The sequence below is a fragment of the Patagioenas fasciata genome, chromosome Z, assembly GCF_037038585.1.
Source record: "Patagioenas fasciata isolate bPatFas1 chromosome Z, bPatFas1.hap1, whole genome shotgun sequence".
Lineage (NCBI taxonomy): Eukaryota > Metazoa > Chordata > Aves > Columbiformes > Columbidae > Patagioenas > Patagioenas fasciata.
The window spans coordinates 35,622,494-35,639,367 of NC_092560.1; the positions used below are offsets into that span (position 1 = coordinate 35,622,494).

The window sequence follows — 16,874 nt, forward strand, 5'->3', positions numbered from 1 at the left end:
TGATCACATGGATATTTGCATGCCTAGCTTGAGACAATGAAAGACTCATTTTATTCAGAGACACAAGCAGTGCTAGTGACTTTGGGTTCACGTTTTCATGCTCAATATTTCTGAACTGCCTATCAAAATACTAAAATCAGTGAACTGATGTCTAAGAAGCTGCAGTTTAAGTGACTGAACACACCAGCTTAGAAGCCTATGACATAGGCTGGGAGACAAACAGCTTTTCCAAAAGCAGGATCATCCTTTACAGGCTCTACAGAAAACTTCTTATTCACTGTACAAATATGATTCAGTCACTATTCAGCTATACTGCAGAGCAGCAGATACCCTCCAGACCATACAAAAGACCAACTATTCAAAGACTGAAAGGTTACAAATTAAACATAAACTAAAGCAATTGGAAGAACATCCAAACTGTTCATTTATTCATGTCCTTACCAGGAAATCACACCTCTTTACTACTTTCTACTACTTTTGACTGACCCTTGGTTCCCTATATTGCTGTTCAGGTTCAGCTGAGAGAGGGCAGGTAGGACTAGCACACTGTTTCGAGTTACACTACTGTTAACAGACAACAGATGGTACATTTGAAACTACTCTTCTTCCCTTGCTGATAAACACTATTTCATTCAATTCACATTGTAAAATTCCAAGAATCAGAAATTTAAGAGACACTACAGCCCAAATTAATTTAAAAAATCACTTTAATATGTATATAGTTTTGTGTAAAGATATATAACAACCTTAAACACATACAGGATAGATCTTCTACTAGAGTGGTTCCTGTGCAACAGTGGACCTACCCCAATAAGTACAAACTGGTACTATAACATTTTATCGTTTGAGATTACTCAGATGTTTTTCCTTAACAGAAAAACATAGCTCTTCCATCACCTTCTAGTCAATGCATAATTCCTCAGAGAAATCAAAAGCCAATATGTGATAGGAAATCAACAAAGACAGAGATTAAATAAGTGATTATTCCTAGGCTGTAGCTGTCAAACTCTTAAAACACTAAGGAAAGGAATTACATTAAGAAAACACCTCTTATATTCCTCTTGTCTGCTGCTGTGACATAGTAATACAGAAGAAAAATCATTGTTTATAGCATACAATGCAAAACGGCTGTACGCAACGGCAAGTCTTTCCATATAGATGGAGAAGCTAGTGCTAATTAGATTCTTCTGTCACCTAATCACACACAGATGAGTTGGCTTTCATGGACCTTTACAGTTTTAAGGATCAAAGAAATTACATGGTAATTTTATTTTCTTTACATCCACATCTAAATTCCAGGAAGAGAGACAATTTGGGCTACATATGCAGGAGGTAATGAAGAAATGAATCCATCAACAGCAAGAGCTAGGATGGTTGCCAGAAACACTGCATTTATTAAAAAAAAAAAAAAGAAATATTATAAGTATCTTTTCATTAACATGAGTCATTAATAATAGTTTATAACAAATGCTGAGGATCAACAAGATAGGGAGCATCACTCACTGCTCCCTAGCTGGCCTCGCCCTGCCCTTCAGGCAGGACCACTGATGTGAGCAGACCCAGCTGTTCAATCCCTTGTGCTTCCAGGTGTGGCTGAAGACCCCTGTGCTCCTAGTTCTGGATCCCTCTGGGCACTCCTACATGCAGATCCTTTGAGCCTTCTCTGGCAGCAATTCACCTGCTTGATTACACTTGCAGAGCTATCCCAAATCCATAGCAGTTTATGAACATTTTACTAGAGTGTGGAGACATCAAAAGTTCTGTTTCAGAGCCCTGCAGAGAATATGATCTTCTGAGGTCTCTTCCAATCCCAAACATACTGTGATGTAGTACATGAGCAACAAACTTAAGAAAAAAAAAATATTTTTTTCTTTAATAATAGGGCACTTTACCCTTGAAATCAGAACAGAATCATGGATTCCTTAGAAAACGAGTAGACATGGTGAATGAAAACCCTCGTAGACTCCATTTGCCTGCAAGGCTAGGAATTTGATGAGCAAGTATAAACCCACATCACCTTCTTGGCCTCAGTCTTTCTCAGAAAAAAAAAAAAAAGTATTTTTTGACAGAATTCCCATCTGTCTTCCATGTGAAGTATGAGATGTGTTTCACCCTAAGGACTGGCAGCTCTCTTCCTCAGCCACCCTCGGCTGTAGCATTTATTCTTCTTGCAAGTGGAACATAGAAGCAGCTCAGAAATTAAAAAACTTTATCACGCCTCTGTTGTTAATCCTAACCAAACAGGGCTGTGTCTTACTGTGCATGTATAATTTAAGGCCACACAGCAAGCTCTAGGTGTTCTGTGGAGAGATCCAATGGAATACCAAAAGCAGGTTAAACTTGCAATGTGTTAGCATGGCCTGTATGTTTTTTATCTTATAAAAAAACATAAACATGACTTGAGACACTCTACATTGCTCTCTCAGTTTCTGTCATCTGGTTGCTTGTTCATGCATCTCTGTTTCCTTCGGGTTTTTTAAGAGCCTAAAACATCCTTTCTGGTGAAACAAAACACTGTATTTAATCTGAAACAAAACATTTTGGTTTTATCACTTGATTTTGATTGATAGCTTAGTTCAGCCACTGAGCTGAACCTTCAGATTTTTTTAACCATCCTACCTACACTTTAAAGTGTTACTAAAGAAAATAGTTTATCTTTGTTCTCTAGTCTGCTCCTTGTATTCAAGCCATCTACTGTTTTATACCAGGGAGAATTTGTGGCAAAGAAACTTATGGTTGTTAGAACTGATATAAAAAGAGAATACATACGATTGTGATCTTACATGCTAGTTGCACAGTACATACAGAATATCCTTGAGCAGCAGCTACTTTGATAGCTTTGCACTCATAATCCCCCATGCCTGGTAACACACACATCCTCTCCTTACTGGTTTGTAATGGGACAGAAAGCTAAGTGCACACTGGTAAGCTCAAGCTGGTAGGCCCAAATCCCCCACACAACCACCCCCTGCTTGTTAGACTAGACCCAGTCATGATTCCCCACAATATTGTGAGTCAGATCATTTTAGCTCCCTAAATATGAGAGCAATGGTGGCTTCATGCAAACATGCTGGATGGGGAACAGGGGCATGCGGAGAGAGAACTCTTTTAAGAAAAAAACACTATGAAATCAAGTGTAGGGAGTAGCCCTTACAGGGAGCTGGAATAGATGACTGTAACTGAAAGCAGAGTTTCCCATGGCCCTGTGAAAAGCTCCAGAATTTCTTCTTTTTGTGGAAAGATTATCACTATACTTCCTAGAAACAGGGCAAATGAGGGCTTCCTTTAGCTTGGTTCTTTTCTAGAAAGACCTAGAAAACATTCTTAGGACTATCCAAATTCTGTCGAGCCAACGAATATGTTTTATCGTTCTGCGTAATCAAGAGCCAAGAAAGCTTATTATGAGGACCTCATAGTCCCAAGCTAAAACGATAATTTCACTCCATTCATAATGAACTAACAAACAGTTATTCCTTCTGGCAGGTATTAATGATATTAGTATATTGAATTAAAGGGTCAAAATTAAACTAACTTATTTCATCCTCTTTTAGTTTGGCTAATGTAAATTTCAGCATAGTCATTCATCTTTCTGGATGCCCAGATGCAAAAATAAGGTTAAAAAAGTGCATCAGGGTAGGCCTCTGAGAGACTGAATTCTGTGGGTTTTTTTGCTTAAAACACATCTATGTCAAGTTCATTACCCCCTGTGTTCCTAGTTTCTTTACAATTTCACAAAACTTAGAATCGTACAGTAAGAATTAGCTGTCAAGAGAAAACTGAGATTAACTCAGTCATCTGATTAACACTGCTTTCTCAGATCTCAAAATCGTATTAAAATATAAAGATCTTTAATACAGAGTTATTAGTATAAGGCTACAAAGGATTAATTGCTCTCATGGCAATTTTTCCTATAAGCTTGTTTTCAGTTGTGTCTGAGAATCAGGGAAAAAAAAGTCATTCTTGGTCATAAACTGAAAATACATGATGAAAAATGAAGGTAAAGAAGGAAAGACAGGAATCTATTATTTCTGAAATTCAGAGATTTGTAATAGTTGGCTCAAATAAGTCTCCAGAGTCAGAGAGGTTCTGCGAAATAATTAAGGAAACAGTACTTCATAAATCACTTCGTCCAACTTGTTTTGTGGTGAACTAACTTGTGCAGCTGTTCTTTTAAGGCACGCTACACAATTACCATTTCATTTGTTGAATTTTCTGGAAATTGAAGAAAAATACCAGACATACAATGAATTCATTATGAGTTTGGAAGCTATTTTTCTCTCTTACATAATATAGTCAAAAATGAATATGAAATGGAAACAATTAGACTCTGTACTATTATTCAGTAGTGCTAGATATCAAAATAGGTAAACTATTTAATAAAAAACTGAATTACACTATTCATACCCCTATGAAGGATATGTTTTTCATTTGCTTCAACTTTAATGTTGATCATAAGTAGAACAGATTTACTTTTTTGTATTGCAGGATTACAGAATGGTTGGGGTTGGAAGTGACCTCTGGAGATCATCCAGCCCAACCCACGTGCTAAAGCAGGTTCACTCAGAGCAGATCGCACAGGAATGTGTACAGGCAGGTCCTGAATGTCTCCAGAGAAGGAGATTGCACCACCTCTCTGGGCAGCCTGTTCCCATGCTCTGGCACTCTCAAAGCAAAGAAGTTTCTCCTCATGTTACCTATACAGATAGATCCTACTTACTTCAAGGTCTTCAACCCTGCAGCAGCTGAAAATGGAGCCACAGTTAATTACAAAGCTGTGCTTCAACTTCAGAGAAATGTCAGAAGTTTCATTCATCTTTTACACTATACTTAAAGAGTTCTTGAGTTGGGTTAGTTGTGTTTTCCAAGAAACCCATCAGTGTTTGACAGTGCCATGATGGCAACCACACAATGTAATTCAAATATCAAAGTTTGCCCTTTATTCATGACTGTATAAATGATCCATGACTGTATTTTACAACAGCATCCTAAATTACGTTACTGAACCTCTGGAAGAAATAAGTTCGATTATATTTTGACATAATCAATTGGTTTTGCTTATTCTTTTTACTGGAAACTAAAGACAAGTATTTTTTACCTTCCGTGCTTCAAAACCCTCGAGTAATTATATTCTATTATTTAGTAGAAACAAAAGCTAAGTCTAATGCTTTTGATCTTCTCTGCCTCCAAACTCTTGAGCAATAACACTAAACACAGAAATTGTCCATTTCTAATATCTGTAACTGAGTAGTTGTTGTTGTAGGTTGCTGTTCTAATTTATTTATTAACACAGAAAAGGCAGAAATTTGTATGCACTAACAAAAGCATTCCTTCTACCTGTTTCCTCACTCTTAGTAACAGCTAATACTACTACAGCTTCCCACATGCAAAGACAGGGATCCATTTTTATTGAACATTATTTGCACATCCAAACTCTAGCAGCACCAAAAAGGTTTAATAGTTTCACTTAGCTCTAACACCTTACATGCATTATCTCAGAACAAGGGAAGGGAGATATATAAGAAGCTGTTTTGCAACTTCTGTGGTCCTGATTAGTCCAAGTCTGGCAACCACTATGTAACAGGATAAATTTGCTTCTTTAATAGCAGAGGGGCGAAATCTAAGATGATGTGTTACAGCAGATGTGGAAGTTTCTAAATTTACAAACTTGATTACACTTCTTACAATTTACAAATTGCACAAAAAAGTATCTCAGTGTATCACAACTGGGCTAATATGATTTTGTTCAAAAAGGGAAAGGTATGTATTATATTAATTAATCTATAATCTGTTAACCACTTAACATTTTCTCTAAAAATGAAGGATAGTCAGGAGATGAAAGAAGAGGTTGTTTGCTGGACTTTTACCTTGTTGATAAAACAAAGCGACCTATGCTCATTCACTTCAGAGAAGCTTTGGAAAAAAATAACTTTTTAACATCTCCATGGTATGGGTGTCTCTCAGACACCACTAAACTTTCTTTCTGCAACATTCCTGAAAGATGAAATACTATCACCTTAACGTACTTTTATATGGCAAAATGAATAATCATGGCCCCAGAACAAGGCTGAAAAATGTACAGGAAATAGGGAATGATATTCATTTTACACAACAGGGAAACAAAATACAAAAAATACTGAGTAGTAGCTAATTAAAGAAGAACCATCTGTTCTATGAAGGAGGGTATCCATGAAAAATGTGATGATGCAATTTATCATGTTTCATAACACATATGTACAGAGGAGATAATTTCAGTCATGGGGCACTACAGGACAGTCAAACTTATTACAATTTTTCTGATAATCATTGGAAAACGCAAATTCATAAGTCAGTGAAGCATTCAGTACAAACATACTTGTCTTTTATGGAGTGGAACACAGGTGGGTTTCCTCTGACAGCAGCTCCGTTGGTTAACGTGCCTAACTCCACTAGACCCTTCAGTCCGAGGGGGCTTAGCCATGAGGAGTGTGCAGTTCCACAGGACTGGCAAGCTTATACTAATAGCTCTGTGGTAGACCGATCAAGCAAAATCTATTAGGTCCAAGGCTTAAGAAGCACTAGGCTACCTGGCCAGTTGGCTAAAGTATACCAAGCTGTGGCCAAAGTGTATGCCCACGGCCATTAGCAAGAGGAAAAAGCTGGCCAACGAGCCTGGCAGCTCTTCAAGGTTCTCCCAACAGAGGCCCCAGGATCCCTGACTGCTAGATCAGAAACTTCAACGCCTCATTTAAGATGATCCTTAGACTTCAGATGTGGAGTGGGAAACCTGTGTAAGAGGTAGGCAGGTTCAGTAAACAACTGGCCAAGAGTCTAGAAATTCACAGACTTCATACAATCTATTTACTCTTTCTTCATTTGCCTCTTACTAATTCCTGCCTTGGCTTTATGTGTCAAAAATCTTCCCATTCTTTTTAGTCATATGAGCTACCATTAAGTTTTTAAGTTTTTCAGTTGCCTTTATCCTTCATCGCAAAACAAAATGGGTTCAGTATATTATATACAGTTCTGTTTCCCTCCTGAAGTGATTGTCCATTCTGTGTCTCCAATCTGATTAAATTATGAGATTAAGCTTCCCTTGTAGCTTCAACAGTTTAAGTTGAAGGTTAACAAATTTCCTGAGTTCTGGCTATTTAGAAGAAATTGGCTGAGGTAGCATTTCACACCATACCGCTCAAGCTCTAGAAGTCAACATGAAACCTGTATATGGGGATCAAGTAACACTAACAGAGCCTGAAAAGGAGTAGATGTTAATTATCTCATGGCAAGAGAAGAAATACATAAATGTTGCTAGGTTCAATTTAGGTTCAATTTTCCAGTACCCCCCACAGGTTAATATAAAGGAGTAGCATTTGCCTTCAAAGTGAATGGCATATATATCCTGCCTAATTAAAATGAAAACAAGACCAAAGGTCTTTTATGTTGTTATTAATATTTAATAAAATATTTCTAAGCTTCTGTGTGAAGAAAATACCAAAGGGAGTTCTGGCTATATTTCACCTATCTCCTCAATTTCAAGAAATGATAGTATCTTATTCACATTACCATAGTGCCTACTACTATTGTTGGGATTCTATTTAATAGTCTTCCCTGTTTTCACGCTTTCTCGCATCCATATCAGGTTATCTTGACCACTCAAACTCCCCTGGTCAAGAAGATAAAATAGACTATTCATCTAATTTAGCTACTTCAAGTACAAAGTAATCTCTTTAACATACACTACCAATTCAAAAACAAATATGGAATTTTGTGAATTCTCTGAATTATGGTGTTATATCTTTCATTTTCTATTTCATCATTTGATGATCTTGTACTTTATACTACTGCGTAATCAGTTTTGACTTCACATCCACATTAATTCCCTTTGTATGATATAGCAGGGTAAGCAGATTATCACAGGCCTGTTTCTTCTTAAATCAAGTCCTAAAAAGTTAAAATATCCATCTGAAAATTAATCCTTCATTTAAAAAATCACAGCAATATGATGTATTTGTATTTCTATTTACAGGCAGTGCTGTTACTATCACCTTTATTAATATCCCATAAAATCTCCCATATGAAGTGTTATTTTTAATTGAGTATAATCACTCAAGGTTTTAATTGCTCATCCCTTTAAAAGTATTGCCCAGCTAGCAGTTCATATTGCTAGGCTGTTCATGTGATGTTTTTTTTTAAATTCATCCAGAACAGTTCAGCTATATCTAAGAATGAAATTTGTGGAAAACCATGTTTTGCTTATATATTTAAAAAAAAAAAAATAAAAAATAGCCTTATTCTGAGCTGCTTTAACACCTCTGTTTTGGTATACAGAATTAAATTTGGCTTGATATTGGTAGCAATGTCTGCAGATGACGTGACTTGCAAGCCACATATTTGGGCAAGCTTCACTCTTAGAAAAATTCTCATGAGCAGCACCAGTATACAGGCCCATGAAATGAAAAAATACACAGAGGAATGCATAAAGAGCTGGCTTAAATCTTTGCAAGTTATAGCTGCCAGCCCCACCTCTGTGCCTGGGAAGATCATGGAACAGATCCCCCCGGAAGCTATGCTAAGGCAAGGAAGACAGGGAGGTGATTCAAGACAGTCAGCATGGCTTCACCAAGTCCTGCCTGACCAACCTGTGATGTAGTAACTACATCAGTGGACAAAGGAAGGGCTACAGATGTCACATGCCTGGACTTCTGTAAAGCCTTTGACACAGTCTCCCACAACATCCTTTTCCCTAAATTGGAGAGGTATGGGTTTGATGGGTGGACTGTTTGGTTTGGAATTGGGTGGATGGTGGCACCCAGAGAATAGTGGTAAATGGTTCAACGTCTGGATGGACACCAGTAACAAGTGGTGTCCCTCACGGGTCTGTACTGAGACCAGTTCTGTTTAACACCTTCATCAATGACGTAGACACTGGGGATCAAGTGCACCCTCAGCAAGTTCGCAGACAACACCAAGCTGAGTGGTGCAGCTGACATGCCTGAGGGACTTGGACAACTCGAGAAGTGGGCCCATGTGAATCTCATGAGGTTCGATACGGTCGAATGCAAGGTCCTGCCCATGAGTATTGGGTAATCTCCGGTACCAATACAAGCTGGGGGATGAAGGGGTTGAGAGCAGTCCTGCAGAGGACTTGGGGGTATTAGAGGATGAAAGATTTGACAGGAGCTGCCAATGTGCACCCGCAGCCCACAAGGCCAATTGTATCTTGAGCCACATCAAAAGGAGCATGGCCAGAAGGTCAAGGGAGGTGATTCTGCCTCTCTACTCCGCTCTGGTGAGATTCCACCTGGAGTCCTGTGTCCAGCTCTGGAGCCCTCAGCACAGAAAGATACGGACCTGTTGGAGAGGGTCTAGAGGAGGCCACCAAGATGATCAGAGGACTGGAACAGCTCTCCTGTGAGGACAGGCTAAGAGAGCTGGGGTTGTTCAGCCTGGAGAAGAGAAGGCTCCAGGGTGACCTTATTGCAGCCTTTCAATATCTAAATGGGGCCTATAAGAAAGATGGGGACAGACTTCGCAATAGGGCAAGGGGTAATGATTTTAAACTAAAAGAGGGGAGATTTAGACTAAGATATAAGGAAGGGGGGTTGGACTAGATGACCATTAAAGGTCCCTTCCAGCCCAAACTATTTTAAGATTCCAAGGATAAATTTGAATAACAAGAGATAAACATAAACATAGGGTTCTCTGTAAAGTCCTGCAATGTTCCCAGACATAAGAGTTGGTGGGTTGTGGTTTTGTATTTGTTTGGTTTGGGGTTTGTATGTTTGTTTGTTTTTAATAGCCTACATTTCCACTGAAATTCCCACTAAAATGATCCTGAGAAAGTCACTTAGCTTCAAAAATTTCAGCCCAAATGTCTGGAACTTCTCAGTTGTATAAGCCCCTCCCCTGAGACCCTTGGCCAAGGAATTCTTACACAATGTGCATCTTCTTGGAAAACCTCAGAGAAACAAGAACTTTCACAAGCAGATACTGGTACTATGCACTGAACGGAGATGATAGTTATAGCTATATATGTGTGTGTATATATATATGTACATATAGAGATATATAGGCATGTATCGACACCCACTCACAGCATGGGATCTCGGTGTTCACTTAACAGAAATACTAATCATCACAAGTTTTACCGTAATTGTTATTAGGTTAATACAAAAGGAATTACAGTTTTTGCATTGTTGAAATGTGCCATTTGATACTGGAATACATTATTAAATAAATGTGCTCGCGTTATACATAATTTTAGTGTGGTTTTCTCACTTTATGTTTTTCTTCCTACTGACTTTTACTTGTTGAGAGCTATCATGGAAGCTGATCGTCTTACAACGACATAGGATGTTGCCAAAGAACTCGACGTCAATCGTTATACAGTCATTTGGCATTTGAAGAAAACTGGAAAAGTGAAAAAGCTCGATGAGTGGGTGCCTCCTGAGCTGACCAAAAATGAAAAAAATAATTTCAAAGTCTAATCTTCTCTTATTCTGTGCAACAGCAATTAACCATTTCTCAATCGTATTGTGACATGGGACAAAAAGCGGATTTTATATAACAACCAGTGATGAGTAGCTCAGTTGTTCAACTGATAAGAACCTCCAAAGCACTTCCCCCAAAGCCAAACTTGCACCAAAAAAAGGTCATGGTCACTGTTCAGTGGTGTGCTCCCAGTCTGATCCACTACAGCTTTCGGAATCCCAGTGAAACCATTACCTCTAAGAAGTCTGCTCAGCAAATTGGTGAGATGCACCAAAAACTGCAACACCTGAGCTGGCACTGGTCAACAGAAAGGGCCCAATCGTTCTCCATGACCAAATGTTGCACAACCAACACTTCAAAAGCTAAATGAATTGGGCTACGAAGTTTTGCTTCATCTGTCATATTCACCTGACCAACTGACTACCACTTCCTTCAAGCATGTTGACAACTTTTTGCAGGGAAAACACTTCCACAACCAGCAGGACACAGAAAATGTTTTCCAAGAGTTCATCAAATCCCAAAGCACCAGTTTTTATGCTACAGTAATAAACAAACTTATTTCTCATTGGCAAAACTGTGTTGATTTTAATGGTTCCTATTTTGATAAATAAAGATGTGTTTGACCCTAGGTATTATTTAATTACTTAAAATTCACAGTCCAAAACTGGAATTAATTTTGCACCAACCTAATATTTACATATTTCCAGGCCTGAATATACAACAGCTTGCACAGAGGCTACTTAGGAATGTCTCTTCATGTGTTTAAAAGTGTTAAAGTGATTGAAGATGATTGATTCAGCACAACTTTTTTCTTTAATACTGTCCAATAGACGTTATAAACATGGCACACAGGTATAAATTTCAGATGAACAGAAGGGGTAGAAACAAGTGAAGATCTAAGAGCACACCTTTCCTTAAGAATAAAAAGCATTTATCTAGCAGTTCAGTAGGCAACATGAAACCTGTCTCACTGCAGAGGACCTGCCGCAGGGATTCTTCTCCTGTTAAACTGCATTTAAGCCATTTTAAAATACTATATTCAATGAAGCCCCAGATACCTGCAGCCCTGGAAGACTTTAAATGCTGAAATTAAGAACTCTGCTGGTCAGATGAACCATACATGTATGGTTTTGCACATGTGCAGCAAAGCCACATTCACAGTGGAGTTAGTCTGGTCATGTGCAATGAATCCAGCACAGCTGGTCCTGGATCAAATATCCATGTACAACTTAGTCACGTGTGCTCCGTAGACCTTTCTCTGAAGTTGAACAATCTGAGTTATCAAGCCTCTGAAAACTATCAGGATGCCAGGGGAAAAAAAAAATAAATAAATCCATACTCCATAAGCTACTGTGTAAGGTCAGGTTCTACATCCTGTAATACACACTACCTATGGAAAATATTCATTAATCCTACCTGTGCTACAATGAAAGCAACTCCACAGCTTCAGGCAATGCCAAAACATACCATCGTCTGTGCTGAAGTGAAGTTCACTCCAGCTGAACTTCACTATACCTGTTAGTCAAAGAGGTATTCAGAACACACCGTTTTCCTGCATTGACTGTATTTTGTTTCCTTCAAATCATCTTAAACACGCTAACCTGTAAGGCCACAGATACACAAAACACAACATAAAAGAAATCTGACACAAACAAAAGCAAAAGAGGATGTTCAAAAGTGAAGATCTTTACACTCAAATTGATTACTGCATTGTATGAACTCCAGTGTAAGTTTATCTTGAAAATCACATTTTGTGCTTGAGTTTATTTTTAGTTAACTAAAACCTATTTGAAATGTTAGAACATAAACTCCAAACTGCATAAAAGAAATATAATGTTTATATTAAATGGTGTGCGAAATATGATCATATAGTTTTCCTTCTACCTGAGAATAGCTCCCGAATGATTTTACTCCTAAATAGATAATGACCTTACTTTTTAAAAGAGTAACTAGTAAAACAATGCCCTTATCTCTTCTATCTTGCATCTCATGACAGATACCAAAAAAGAGACTTCATTTCAATGAAACCACAATAATGAAATCTAGACAAAATGAACTGAGAGCTTATTAACCCAGGTCTTCTGCTGAAACTAAAGAGATTCTTCTCAGAGTTTTATTCTGGTTTCTTTGTTATTGCTTTTTTATCTTCCTTCTTCTGTGGTTGGTTGTTTTTTTGCTTTTTTGTTTGTTAGCTTATTTTCAGCATCTTATTATATGGCAGGATATAATTTTGAACAAGTCTTTCCAGAAGACTTTTTTTTTTTTTTTAAGCATACTATCCAAATTCTTAAAACATACTATCTATCAGATTTCTGTTTTCTTCTGGAACTTTTTAATTAAGCTGCTATGTTTTATTTGCATTGATCACAGATTTATAAAAAGATTATTTCATATTTTAGTTTTTAAAAAGTGCTTAGGCAGAAACTCTCACCTACACATGCATAGTTCATAAAGGAAGTTATATTAAAAATTTTTAAAAATGGCATTGATTCCCAGTAGATGGGCTTACATTGATAAAAAGCCTCTATAGTGATGTTATCTGCCTCTTTATCTGGAAGAAATTTTGTCATAATTTCCTTTACAATTTGGTGGCTTCAAGCATATAGGAAATAAGCACTAAATATTTACCTATACTACATTTTGACGTAAAACCTCCAAATTCTAAGTCTACTGTAGATTTTTTTATTAATATAGCTATTTTTCTCGATATACATTGGAACAAAAGATATTCCAACTTATTTCTTAAAAACGAAACCTGACAAGTAAACAGTCAATAACATGCTCTATCACATTTAAGATTTTTCTGGGAAAACCTCAGGCCTCTTCTCCTTGAGGAAAATAAACTGCAGGATGGCAAAATTCTGAAGGACAGAAAGTGACACAGAAGGCTCTGAACACCATTAATTTTCAGTTGAAGGTAAGCAAGTGCAAAGTTTCCCAAGGAATCTCATGTCCTCCTCTGACTATCTTAAAGCACCCAGAGAGACAAAGACCACTCAAACTGCTCTTTGTGTTTTTACTTCCCTATACAGTGGTCCTTCTTGCCGTAATCTGCCTTCTTGTTCCTGGAGGGGAAACCATACCACACCACTCTCTTTTCATCACACACAGCACTGCCACCAGAACCAGGGTCATGAACTATTCTGTGAAACACCTCAACTCAAATATAAGTATTTCATTATATCATTTTAATACTTTCTGACAGAAAAAGTTAAAACAGAACGAATAAAAACTATTTGTTCAATTCATTAAAAGTGAAACAGAATATTATTTCTCTTGAAGTTTACTTTTCAAAATGTATTTTGAAACACCAGGGCAATCTAAACATTAGAAAATCTACTTTGTTTTTCCACTTTATGGGATTATATTTCCAAATTTAGAAAAACACAGCTGCAACAAATATACAATACATACACACATGCATATACACACATTTAAGGAACCTTAGCTTAGCATTAGTAACTAGGTTTGTAAAGAGCTATTTCTGTCTTTCTGAAGTTCTTTGCACCAAGAGGAAATTAAGATTTTTGTTGTTATTTATACACAAACAATGGCTTATGTTTGAAATAAATAAGTGAACATTACACAGAGAAATGTAACATTGATTTGTACTTGTTAAGGGCTATTACCCCTTGAATCTGCAAAGTACATCAGTGTATGACACAAGATCTAAGAGCTACATGGATCAACATCTCAAGGAAATCAGTTGGTACCTTATACTCCAAACAATTATTTGCCTTAGCAATTCATTGAATTGAAGCTTTACATTACAACAATGAAGAGCAACTTTTCGTCATGTCCTCCCCTTGACAGGACCTTGGGTCTTACGCAAAGAACACCAAGGCTGCTTAAAAATGTGAATTTCACGGAGCACAAATAACATAGAAGTCCTCAAATGGAAAACAAGGAAAACTCTAGACAGAACACCAAAAATAAGTCAACAAATCCTGACTGTAAAAGGCAGCCTCTTCTCCTGAGCAGAGTTGTCCCTTACAGAGTTTTCTCAAAAACCTTAACGTAGAAAGTCCGCACATTAAAATACTTAGATTTGTGTCCACCTAAGTGTTTCACTTTCATTTCTCTAGCTGAAATGTAACAATATGCTCTGAAACTTCACACTCCAATTCCAGACAAAAATAACATATGCTAACATCACACTTAAATATATCAAGCCACTAGTACAATCTTGGTTTAACAAATTTATGTTAAAAACATGTATCTAATGGTTATGATGACCTTTCACGTCTAAATTCTGTATGTGTCACAGAATTTGTCAGCACTGGGGGCTTTCCACTTATTACTAAAGTTAATGGAAACGGAAACTTAAAAGGGCAAGCTCAAGATAACATGTATCACTATGCCCAAAGTTAACAGGAGATCTAAATATCTTCCAGAACAAGCTATAGAAAGTGCATTTTCCTATTCAGTACAATTTGCAGTAACACAGTTTGATGATAAAATGTCATCCATCTGCATGTTTCTAAATGCTCCAATACCCTCCTGCATGTCAAACACCTTCCCTTCAAACTTTTAGCTTCTGTTGACACTTCATTAGAGAACATTTTGAAAATTCTTCTGTTTTGAAATACAGGCATTTTGAAACACAGAGTGTCTGGAACACTTTTTGCAATTCTCTCTTGGTTTTAGGATATGAAGCTTATCTTGCATCTTCTAAGCCTAGTTTCGTACACCCAAGTAACACAAATCCCCATGAGAAATCGTGAGCATTCTGGAACCTCCCTAGTCCCCTATCGTGTCATATGTTGATGACAAGGTTGAAATAAGGACTTAAAGGTCTCCAAAATCCATTCCTCTCCAAAACCTTGGCATGAAATGCTTAGGTTTGTTGTGGTTGAGGTGCCAAATTCATCCAAACTCCCTGCTGCAGAGCTAAGAAATCTTACAGGCTCTACTATGAATTTAAGCAGCATGTAGACTTCAGAAGAAAAACTCCTAGTGAAGAAGAAGCAGAAGAAGAAAAAAATAAAAAAATAAAAATAAAGAAAAAACCCATCCCAGGACAAGCATCTTTGATGGTATGCTACATTTCAGTCCAGTTCTTCTTAGGAAATCATTACTTTTATTCACGGCAGCCTTGCATGCCATTGCCCTCCTGAGCACTGGTTGCAGCACAGCGTAGGTCAGGGTGCTCCAGCCACGCTACTGAGGGCCTGTTCGGGCTGATGTCTGGGTCGGGAGCCTTGAAGATCCAGAGCTCAGAGTCATGCTGAGGAGCCTAAAAGCTTGATGCATCTGACCCAGCACCAGTTTTCAATCCTCTGATAAACTTGCTGTGGTTTTTCCATTCCCATAGATAACTTCTGAAATCCTGATTTTCATTCTGAAACATCATGGCTCTCCCCACAATCACCCAACTTTGAAATTCTTTCACTGGAGTAATACTCTTTTGACTTCTGCTGCTTAAGAAATAAGTTTTCCTACTAGTTGTTTATATAGCACTCTCTACTTTCGATAATGCCATCTCACAGTATATCCAATTAAGTAATTTTAATTATGTCAAATTTATTTAAGAACTTGCAATAATTTATATTCTAGAACTGCAATTACTTCTTTTAAATAACAACAGTATCAATTTCATCAGAGATACTGCACACAGCTCTAAGATTCATAATAGACATTCTGCATATATCCATCTACTACATATGTAAAAGTAGTTTCTATAGAAAAATCAACAAATAAGAGGATCTTTTAGATAGCTGTATATTATTTGCACCCTCTACCTGTCCAAGATTTTTTTCCTGGTCATTTCAGTCCTTACTGCAGTATATTTTATATCTCTGAATGTGACTTCTAAAATTATTCTTATAACTCACAGATGAAACTCAGTTAAAAATGGACGGGTTTTCGAAAGTGTCAGGACTGCCAATGCCGAAAGACCAATTGGAATGTCATAGAGGCAGATGTCAGTATTTTATCATTCATTTACCTCCTAATTCAGAAGTCACTGACAGGATAACTGAACAGTAAAATCCAGTCTCTTTGTTATTTCCTCTCTAAGGCTAACTTGCCAAAAAGAGGCTGTTGCAATACTGAAAAAAAAAAAAAAAAAAAAAAAAAGGAATAATTACATCTTAGGGTCAACCAGAAGCCGCAGAATGACAACAGCATACTGAGGTGGTTCTTCTTTTCTTGTTACATGTCAAATGCAATTTGCTATAATAATTACAATGCAACTATGTTCTGTTCCTTTACCATCTAAAGATCATTGGGAAGGGATTTCAATAATTAGTCAAACACACATATGCTTTAACTAGATTACTGAAAGAATGTACATTTTTAAAGTCTCAAAATGTAACACAGTTGCTTTTAATAAAAAAAACCATAATATTTGTCATTTTCGTCTGATTAGAAGGGTAAGCATAGTAATTAAAACATTAATTGGCTGA

General features: G+C 37.3%; 1 protein-coding gene across 4 annotated transcripts in view; it reads right to left on the reverse strand.

The window, feature by feature from the left end:
• Positions 1-16,874, reverse strand: part of AUH (AU RNA binding methylglutaconyl-CoA hydratase) — a 118,756-nt gene that overhangs the window by 25,188 nt on the left and 76,694 nt on the right. The gene's annotated exons all lie outside the window — the stretch shown is intronic.